Source organism: Vicugna pacos, chromosome 15, assembly GCF_048564905.1.
Source record: "Vicugna pacos chromosome 15, VicPac4, whole genome shotgun sequence".
Taxonomy (NCBI): Eukaryota; Metazoa; Chordata; class Mammalia; order Artiodactyla; family Camelidae; genus Vicugna; species Vicugna pacos.
Window position 1 is genome coordinate 3,928,562 of NC_133001.1, and position 10,013 is coordinate 3,938,574.

Here is a 10,013-nt window from a genome sequence, read left to right on the forward strand (position 1 = left end):
GCTCAGGCTCTGCCTTCCCACCCCGTCCACGCCTGCCGCTCACACCCACTCAAAATCAGAGAAGAGTAGGTGTGACTCAGAGCAGCACACCAGCTGGTTTTCCATTCCTCGTTCATTGATTCACTGACTACTTCATTCAACAACTGTTTAGTGAGTACTCACTATGTACAGGCCCTGGGCGAAGTCTTGGAGACACCATGACGACCCCCGCTGTCCTGGAGTGTTCAGTCTTGTGGGGAGAGAGCGATGCGTAAGCAAGCAGCTGTCAGGCTGGGGGTTAAGTTCCACCCCAGGGGTAAGTGCAGGAGAATCCGGGTGCAAAGGGAGGTACGTCACTCCTACCTGGGAGTCTTCTCAGGGGCGGGAGGACATCTCAGCTGAGACCTCAAGGATCTGAGGAGCTACCTCGGTAAAATGAAAAGTGTTCCAAGCAGAGTGACTGGTTTGTACAAATGCCCAGAAGTGAGAGGGCATCGATTGACTGATTCATCCGTTCATTCAACAGATAGTTTCCCAGCATCTGCTGTGTGCCCAGCCGGCTTTCAGATGCTGGGGCTGGCTGCAGCAGTGAGCCAGGCAAACAGTACCCCTACCTCGTGGCACTTTCATGCTAATGGGACGTGGCCATTCATTTTATCCAAAGAAATCTTGATGACACAGGGAGACATGTGGAAGGGACAGTCGCCTCTCCCCTGCGCAGAGTCCCCCAGCCCCCGTTCTCCATCCCCCTTCTGCCAAGCCTGGCAGCCAGCCCCCCAACCCCCCTGCACAGTCAGCCATGGGGAGGCCACTCAGTCCACAGGGGCAGCCTGTGCCGCTGTATTAACAGCCAGGCCAAGCAGTTCTGCTAATTACAGTGACCAATGGGTTTAATTTACCTAGTAAGTGTCATGTGCTGTCACTGTGTTGTCAGAGCTCAGCCCCAGGGTCCACTCCCTCCTCTCTCCCTCAAGAGGTGCCCACCTGGGTTCTTGTAGCCGCTTCACTGGTGGCCCAGTCTCCCTTGAGTCCAGACACCTGCCTGCCCATCACCATGTCTGCTTGGGACCTGTCTGCTGACCCCTGGTGGCAAGGGGTGGAGAATTCTTCCCTGTTGCCACTGTAGAGGGCTGAGGGGCCATAGCTAGTAGGGGAAGGGAGACCTTCCCATCCCTCCAGTCACCTCTGCACAGGGCAGAGAGCCCCCCGATCTCTAGACATCCCCATCTCCCCCAGCTCTACCTTGTCCCTGTGTAGCAGTCACCCTAGCTCAGGTCATTTTATGTGGTTTCCTGTTTCATGATTACCTTCCAGATCCAGAGCATGAGCACCCTTGAGGACAGGGACCTTCTCAGGTGCTCTGTTTGTTGAATGAGTGAATGAGTGAATGAATGAAAGAGAGTCTCACTCCCACCGTGTGCCTCAGTCCTTATTACAAGATGTCTTTGGATCTGGTCCAAAGCCATCCTTTTCTTCCCAAATCCCTTCTCAACTCTCCTCCTTCCAGGAGGATAGATGTTGACAGGTGGCTCTAGCAGGGACTACCTTTCTTATGAACCCAGGGGACCCCCCAAACCCGATTCCTTCATCTCTAGACTCTAACATCGTGTCATCTGCAGTGAAAGCTTGACTTCTTCCCTTCCAATTTGAATTCCTTTTATTTATTTTTATTTCTTGTCTGATTGCTGTGGCTAGGACTTCCAGTACTGTGCTGAGTAGAAGTGGAGAGAGTTGACACCCTTGTTACTGATCTTAGAGGAAATGCGTTCAGCTTTGCACCGTTGAGTATGATGGTAGCTGAGGGTTTGTCATGTATGGCCTGTATTATATTGGGTTATGTTCCCTCTAGTCCCACTTTCTGGGGAATTTTTATTATAAATGGATGTTGAATTTTGTCAAAAGCTTTTTCTGCATCTATTGAAATGATCATATGATTTTTGCACTCCAATTTGTTAATGTGATATATCGCATTGATGGATTTGTGGATATTGAACCATGCTGAGATAAACCCCACTTGATCATGGTGTAGCATCCTTTTAACGCTTGTTATATTCAGTTTGAGAATTTTTTGCATCTATGTTCCTCAGGGATATCGGCCTGTAATTTCCTTTTCTTGTGGTGCCCTTGTCTTGTTTTGGTATCAGGGTAACGCCTCATAGAATGAGTTTGGAAGTGTTCCTTCCTCTTCAATTTTTTGGAATAGTTTGAGAAGGAGAGGTAATACCTCTTCATTAAATGTTTGATAGAATTTACCTGTGAAGTCCTGGACTTTGTTGGGAGTTTTTTTTTTTATTACTACTGATTCAATTTCATTGCTAGCAATTGGTGTGTTCAGATGGTCTATTTCTTCCTGATTCAGTCCTGGAAGATTGTAGGTTTCAAACACCCCCCTGTTGTGGTTGGGTCTTGATTGCTGTGGGCGTGCTGGTGGGCAGAACTGGCCCCCAGCTGGCTGGCTGCAAGACACACTGGTGTGCAGAGCAGCCTCCCCAGAGTGGTCGCCACTTTGGAAGGGCAGCAGTGCCACCCAGGGCTGCCCGCCAGTGGCTGGCGGGGGCAGGCAGGGTGGGCAGGGTGGTTCCTCAGGAGGATGCTGGGGTGGGCCACACAGGGTTAGCTACATAGATGGAGAGTGACTGAATGCTGCCCACCCACCAGCACTGGCCCAAGTAGGTGTTAGGAGAGAGAAAAATGGCCCTCGCCAGGACTTCCATCCTTGGAGAAGTTTCCGTTGGATCCCTGCCTTTCTGGCACATGCCCTAAAACTAGTCAATGAATCTCTTTTTCATATGGCCCAGGTGCTTTTCAAACTGCTACTTCTATGCCGGGACTCGGAGCAAGTGAGTTTGTGTGCGAGCCCCTTAAGAGTGGAGTCTTGGTTTCCTACAGCCCCCAGGCTCTCCTGGACATGAGCTCTGCTGGTTTTCAAAGCCAGACCTTATGGGGGCTCGTCTCCCTGATGCAGTTTCCCTGGGCTGGGGAGCGTGACCGGGGGCTGGACCCCCGACTCCCCAGGGGGGCTGTCACAGTTGTGATGTCCGTCCTGCTTGTGGGTCACCATGCCAGGGGGCGGGATGTGACTGGACCGCTTCTGCCCCTCCTCCCCGTCTTGACCCCTCAGCTGTAGAAGCTCTCTTCTGCTCGTCTTCAGGTCATTCCCACAGATGCCTGTTTTATACGTAGTTGTGGTTTGGGCGCAGATTGTCTGGTCCGCCATCTTGATCAGAGCCCTGCAAGAACTCGACTTCAACTCTCTCCAAACACAGCTGACTTTCCGCCTCTCTGAAGACCCTCAAGCACAGATCGCGCGCCTGAAAGCCGCATCCACCTGAGAAAGAGCCCTGCACGCTGAGAGAATATGGAGTCGCCAGGAGAAAACAGAGCCAGCCATTTGTCCTGCTTCGGTTTTGGAGGGACGGTGTTGGGAAAAATCATTCTTACTTTGGAACCTCCCGAGTTGAGCTGTGACTGGTTTATAATGAAGGCAACCTTTCTCTTATTTGTGATCCAGTGGCCCATGGGGTAGTTCACGTGGCTGATGCAGATCTGATCTTTCAAATTTGTCAGCAGCAGGGACCTTCAGAAATGGAACACATTGTGGGTGTCAGAACGATGAAGGACAGTGTGGTCAGTCAGCGGTCTGGAACCAGGGAGGCCAAACAACTTACAAGCCTTGCAGATGGCTTGTAAGCCCCGCCCCCCATGAAGAATTGTCCCTCCCCAAACGCCAGGGACACTCTTTTTCTGTCTTCATTTTTCCGGTATGCATACAGATGCACAGATTTACAACTTTAGAAGTAAATCCCTGTAGTTGAACTGGAAGCCTCCTTACCAGAAATAAAGCCTCCCAGCTGGAAAGCCACAGCAAGCACCACGTTTCCTCAGTGACCAGCACTTCTGAATGTCTGGATTAGGACGCTGCTGTGATTTTATTTCTGTTTTCCTACGTAAGCTACACTGGTATCAAACTGTCATCATGAAAATACATGTCTGTTTGCAGGTAGACTAGTCTTTTAGTCCTTTACAAATTTTAAGAGTGACCTACCCTAAAGCGATGAAAATCTTAACTCTAGAAAATGGGAAAGCTGTTATTGACCTTATTAGCATTATTAGCATTCCTATCTGAAGTTGTGTTGTGAAGCAAATATGAAATGGGACCTTGTGGCTTTTTGGCAGCCTTCATAAGGAATGAGCTTGGGACCTTATTAGGAAATGTATGAGCAGAAAGCTCTCATGTGCTTTGTGCAATTCAACATCTTTATCTATTCATAGTAGTTCATTATTAACCTAATGAGCTGAGAGATTTGTACAAATCAATTATTACATTTGATACAAGAAGTGTAAATGGTACCTTATTATACAAATACACAAATTATTGTTTCTTTTTTTATGATATCATATGCACTGAAACCCACATGGAATGGATTATATATTTTACATGATATTAAAATCTGAGAACTGAATTTAAACATGTAGCTTTCGGCAGAAATGTTCTTCATTTGGAATTGTGCCACTGTGTTGTTAATCCTCTTGTTAATCCAAAGTTCATGTATCTTCAGTTATATTTCTTTCCTCCTCATTTTTCAACCTATGATCTTAAGCACTCACTGAGATGACTTGGTCAATTTAACCACGTCTCTGTAATAGTGTGAACTGGGTTGAACTATTAGATCTACTTCAGGTAGTAAATGTTATTTTACTGCACACAGGCTTAAATAATAGATTTGGAAGGGTGCTTCCACATGGCCCAGAGTGCAAACATTTTCCCTTATTGTTCACATACGTTAAGTCAAAGTCACTTATATAGAAGAAATCCTGGTAATATTCTAAATGTTAGTATGTATCGATTTAGGATATTGCCCACATGCTCAGCCACTGTTCTCTCTGGGATCTAGGATTGTATTGAATATCTGTAACATAGTTTCCAGATAGAAATGGGTGAAGATATTCCACTGGGTGTATTTTCAATATGCACCTCAAAATATTTCCTGAATGTATACCCTTTATTCAACTATTTTCACGTTTATGGTCTGGTCACACCTCCAAAGCTGAAAAAAAACGGTGTGGTAATTACATTGCTAATATTATTTAAATAATAATGTGTATACTATGCGACTATATATGGTCAGGTCAAAACAGGATGATAACTCCCAAAATGCCTAATTCCCAGCAATAATAGGAAATAATTTGTCTTGCATACATTCACAGAGAACAGTAACATTTCTCCTCCAGTCACATTGTGCTAATATAACACCTTTAAGGAAAGGTGCAGCTGAGTCACGGCCTGCTGGCTCCTACTGAGATGCTCTCCCAGTGATTACCCTGGCTGTGTGTCTGCATGACTCCACATGACTGCTCTGTGCATTGGGGAGTAGCAGCAATTTTTAAGCTGCTGTTGAAGTCTGAAAGAGTTGAGAATGAAAACCCCATTTATCATCACTGAAGCTCTCATAATCAAGAACATTGTCTTCAATAAAGTCTTACATGGATGCCAATATATAAAATACAGAGGGAAAAAGGTGTTCTATGCTTTTTTAAAAACAGGGCTAAGGTCCTCCAGAGACAAAAATCACTCTGTACTATTTTAGTTCAGGTGACAAGCATATTCAAGAAGAAGGATGATTTCATTTTAAAATGTATACAGATCTTAGATCTAATTCATTTTGGTTAAACCAACATAAGTGGATGAAGTGAATTTAGATGAAGCCTCCAATCTCCTCTTGCTTTCCAGCATTTTTGAAGCTCCTAATCTGTCAGGACCACGTTGAAACAAGGGTTTGCTGTTTTAACTCTCCTTGGAAAGGATGTAAAGCACTGGAAGGGACCGTAACAACAGTTACAGTCGGTAATCTGAACAAAGACCTAAGTCCCGAGTTGGGTGGATTCACAAATATTTAGACATTTAGTGTCACTTATTAAAATCATGAGTTTTTGTTCCTTTCATTCCCTTTAATTCTTGGGCGAGGCTGCGGATTCTTGCTGTCACATTATCTGGTCTCCCCATTAAGCAGAACTCTTTCAGCTACTCACATTTAGCTGTATCTACTCACCAGGCAGAACTCCGGTTGAAGAGGGCTCACACACCTCGTCGTTAGCTATTTGAAAGGAGATACACATGATTGGTGTGTCTAAGCATCATTTTCAGTGCCCAAAGTCTCACTATCAAGAGTTTGATTAGTCAGAACATTTTATAGTAACTGTGTATTTCCAAGGTCTGCATTGCCTATTGCACAAAATCTGTTTGACATGTTAGTTAGTATGTGGTTAATGTAGAACAGCTAATATACTGTTAAGTTAAATGAAGGACTTGCGTAAAGATTGCAGACTAAGATCATGGTTCTTGCATGGGCTGTGTTGGCATAGAGGACGCTTACTTCTCTGTCTCTCGTTTTGTGTATCTCTTACTGAGGCCAGTGAGGACAGAGGGGAGAAAGAGGGGAACCAGGAACTGGGCTTCCGGGGAGTCCAGGTCTTCCTGGGACTTCAGGTAATAGTGATACTGTCTTCACAACACCAGCTGGCTCCAAAATGGGACCCATGCCTTCTCCCCTATGGCCCTTCTGTATTGCTACAGGTGACGCTGAATGACCCATGTTGGATGGAGTGAGGAAGGAAAGGCCATATGTTGACCTGCATTCTGATGGGGCCTTTTATTTCAATAGCTCCGGGCCTGCCAGGCTCACCAGGTGCTCCTGGGCCCCAGTGGAAGATGTAACCCCGAGGACTGCCCCTGTCCTGTCTCTCATGCCTGTCAGCGGACAGGTGGGAAGTAGACGCACCTACGGACAACTGGATTCCTGCTCGTCTCTCCTTGCCACTGGCCCTTTCTTAATACTATCAAACCGGCCCTTTCTTGATACTATCAAACCCACGTGATGTGGGAGTGACTTTTTTTGTTTGTTTTTTGGTGTAAGCCAGACATTAACAGCAAAAATTGAAATCTTATTCCTATAGTAATTGCGATATCAGCATTTTTAGAATTTTTCCAAATTCATTCTATATGTTTTGCTTCACCTTCATTATGATTTTTATTCAGGGTGTTCTATGAAATATGCAAGCAGATCTTGATCCTTAGGTCTTCTTCAAGAGGAAATGACAGCTTGTGGTTTAGAAGACGGATGGTGATGTACGTTTCGTAGCCTCATCAATTTGTATTTGGCCTTTGATTTCTGAATTTTAAAGTTTCAGACTTAATGTTTTCTTGGTGTTTAAATTTACTATCATTGCTAAAAATTTCATCAACTTTTTTTGATATAGTCCATTGCTCCTGCTGAATTTTTTTAATTAGTTTTTCATAGCTTAAGAATTCTTATACCATCCTATATCCATTCGACTTATATAGAGAAACAGATAGGCAGTAAGAACTTCACTTCATAACTTATATTTTAGAGGGGAAACCCCACGTGACTGTTTTATCAGGGAGCCCCAAATCCTACCATAGCCAAGTACTGAGATGGTTTTGTTAACTCTGTGTACGGAGGTCGATGTGAGGCAACCCCACCGGCCGGAACACGTTCTGCATGAGAAGGGAGGAAGGAGTCACAGCCCAGCCCTGCGGTGCCCACACCGCGCTTCTCACCCGGGACACAGAACGCTGCCTTCCCCAAGAGGGGTTCGGTGGCGAGGGCACCAAGCCGTCTTTGGTCCTTGTGAAGCTTAAAAAGCCCAACGAGTCTTTGGGCCCTGTGTCCATTATTCTGACCTCATCACCCCCAGAGTTTAAGAACCAGCCATCAGAGCAGAAGACGGGACTTGCAGCGACTGGAGAAGAAACGCCCTTGTTCTAGGGGGTGGTGTCGCAGATTCGCGTCCACAAGCTGCAGCAGGAGGTGCGGGGCAGGACGGAGAGCCACGGGGCCCAAAGCGCAGCCGGCGCCGAGCCCACAGCGTCCCCGAGCCCTGCAGGGGGAGCAGGCGCGGCCAGGCCGCAGCCTCCGGCCGGGACCAGAAACGGGTTGTCGCCAACCAAACGGCTAAACGGTACCCATATTGCCTGGCTGGACATTGCTTTGAGAAGCTGTTGAGAACAACTGATTTTCTGAACACTGGGCCTGAGGACGTTGCTGAAATCTAAGCGGTGGGGCCCATGGACGCTGAGCGCCCTCCTGCCGCATCACCCCGGGGCCAGCACTGGCCTCGCGGAAGCAGCACTGCGGCCAAGGTGGCTAAAGCCGCCCGGGGTTGGTTGCTTTTCTCTCTTAATTGAAACGTGAGTTTGAAAGGCAAGCCCTTGGTCTGAGCTGATTGTCATTGTAGATGGACGAACTGCTGGTCAGGGACTTCCTACACGGCTGTGTTGTATAATACAACCTTTTCCTCATTTCATGTTGAACGGTGCTGTGTATGTCAATTCCAAGTTTATTCACTCTCTTTTCCAAGGTCATTTCATTTATTTCAAGTGTTTTTAACTTTAAATTTATTTTCTTCTTAATTTTATTTCCTGTGCAATACCTACAATGGTGCTGTTTCAGACTTACACAATCAGAATATAAATACGCATTTTCTTAGTAAAATGATCATTTCCCCCCCAAAAATGTACAGAGATCTAAAATCTGGTGCTATGTGTATATCTTTTCATTTGTTGAACTTTAATTTGTTGAATTTTCTGAAAGCTTATAACACATCTGCTACTCATTAATTTACTTGAATTTGACATAAAGCTGAACATCTCATGTTTTGAAAGGTTTTTTCATATTAATTAATAGTTTGTTGATCCTTTCACCTTTTTGCTAATCCAGAAGTATTTATTTTAGCATTTTAATGTTTTCATGAACTATTATTGCTAATGGTGATCGGTGTATTTTTGTTTTCTTTGAGTCGATCCCTTCACATACATAAGAAGACTTAATTCAGTTTCCTGTTTTATAAATTCTGCTCATTTTACTCCCAGAGGATATGGCCTGTATCCTTTCTTACAAATTGCATATTTAGGAACTTTTCTTTTTCTAAATTCCACTCATGCTGGGCCAGTTTATTCTGGTTTCAAGAACCTGAATTTATTCTGGTGATTTGAGGAGCAGGGGAGTAGACTGCTATATGGTGCATTTCAAAGTAGAGCTGTCACAGTGACTGAAGCTCTTTTTCTTACAACTGACACGTGTGACTCCATCTCCCTTGGGTGTAACCAGAGGAATGGAGCTGTGTCACTGGGAGCATCTCTGCTCAGCCTCCTGTATATTCACCATCCCTGCCTCTGTACGCATGACATGCAGCAAAGAGCACCAGGAAAGCCTGGGCCAGCTGATACCATGCCAGGTAAAGTGGAGCTGTGGCAGTTGCCTAATTCCTTTAACAAAAAGAAAGTAGATAATTAAGGCCCCAAAGGAGGGTGTGACATTGTCCCCTAACTTGGTGGCCGGCAATTCTCTTGTATCATTCTGATCCATTCCAATACAAAACATTTGTTTATTTTCACACAGATGGCAGTAATGTCCACAGCAGGGAAGAAGAATGATCAAATTTCCTGAATTAACCCTTGTTTGGACTCCAGACAAGAAAATGTTAAAAAGCAATTTTCTGGATATTCGGTATGTTGTATGTATTTCTAGTGATCTTCCCTCTATATTGGTCTGTTTTTAAACTCAGAGATGTTAGACATCAGAGATGCTGTAATAGCCTAATAATAAAATAATAAAATAATAATAATAATAATAATAATAATAATAATAATAATAATACAATCAGAGGTGACCTTCCAAAGCAGGGATTTACACGAAGCTTAATTCAGGTTGCAGATAAATCAGATTTTACATATGATGTTGAAGAATAACAGTATTCATTTAGTCAGCTTGAAATATAGTGTCCACAAATGATCAAATCAGTCATGTCACTGATATGATGACTCATTCGTACTCTTCTGCTAGACAAAGTCAATTAGGCCAAACTATGATGGAGAATTTATGTGCTCAGTCATGCTGGGATGTGATTTCCATAATTCTTAACCAATCTGTCAGACATTCGGGATGAAAATCATCGTGATACCATCGAAGCACTGATTAGAAATAAATCATAACTCTCTTGCCCTGGAGGAAGTT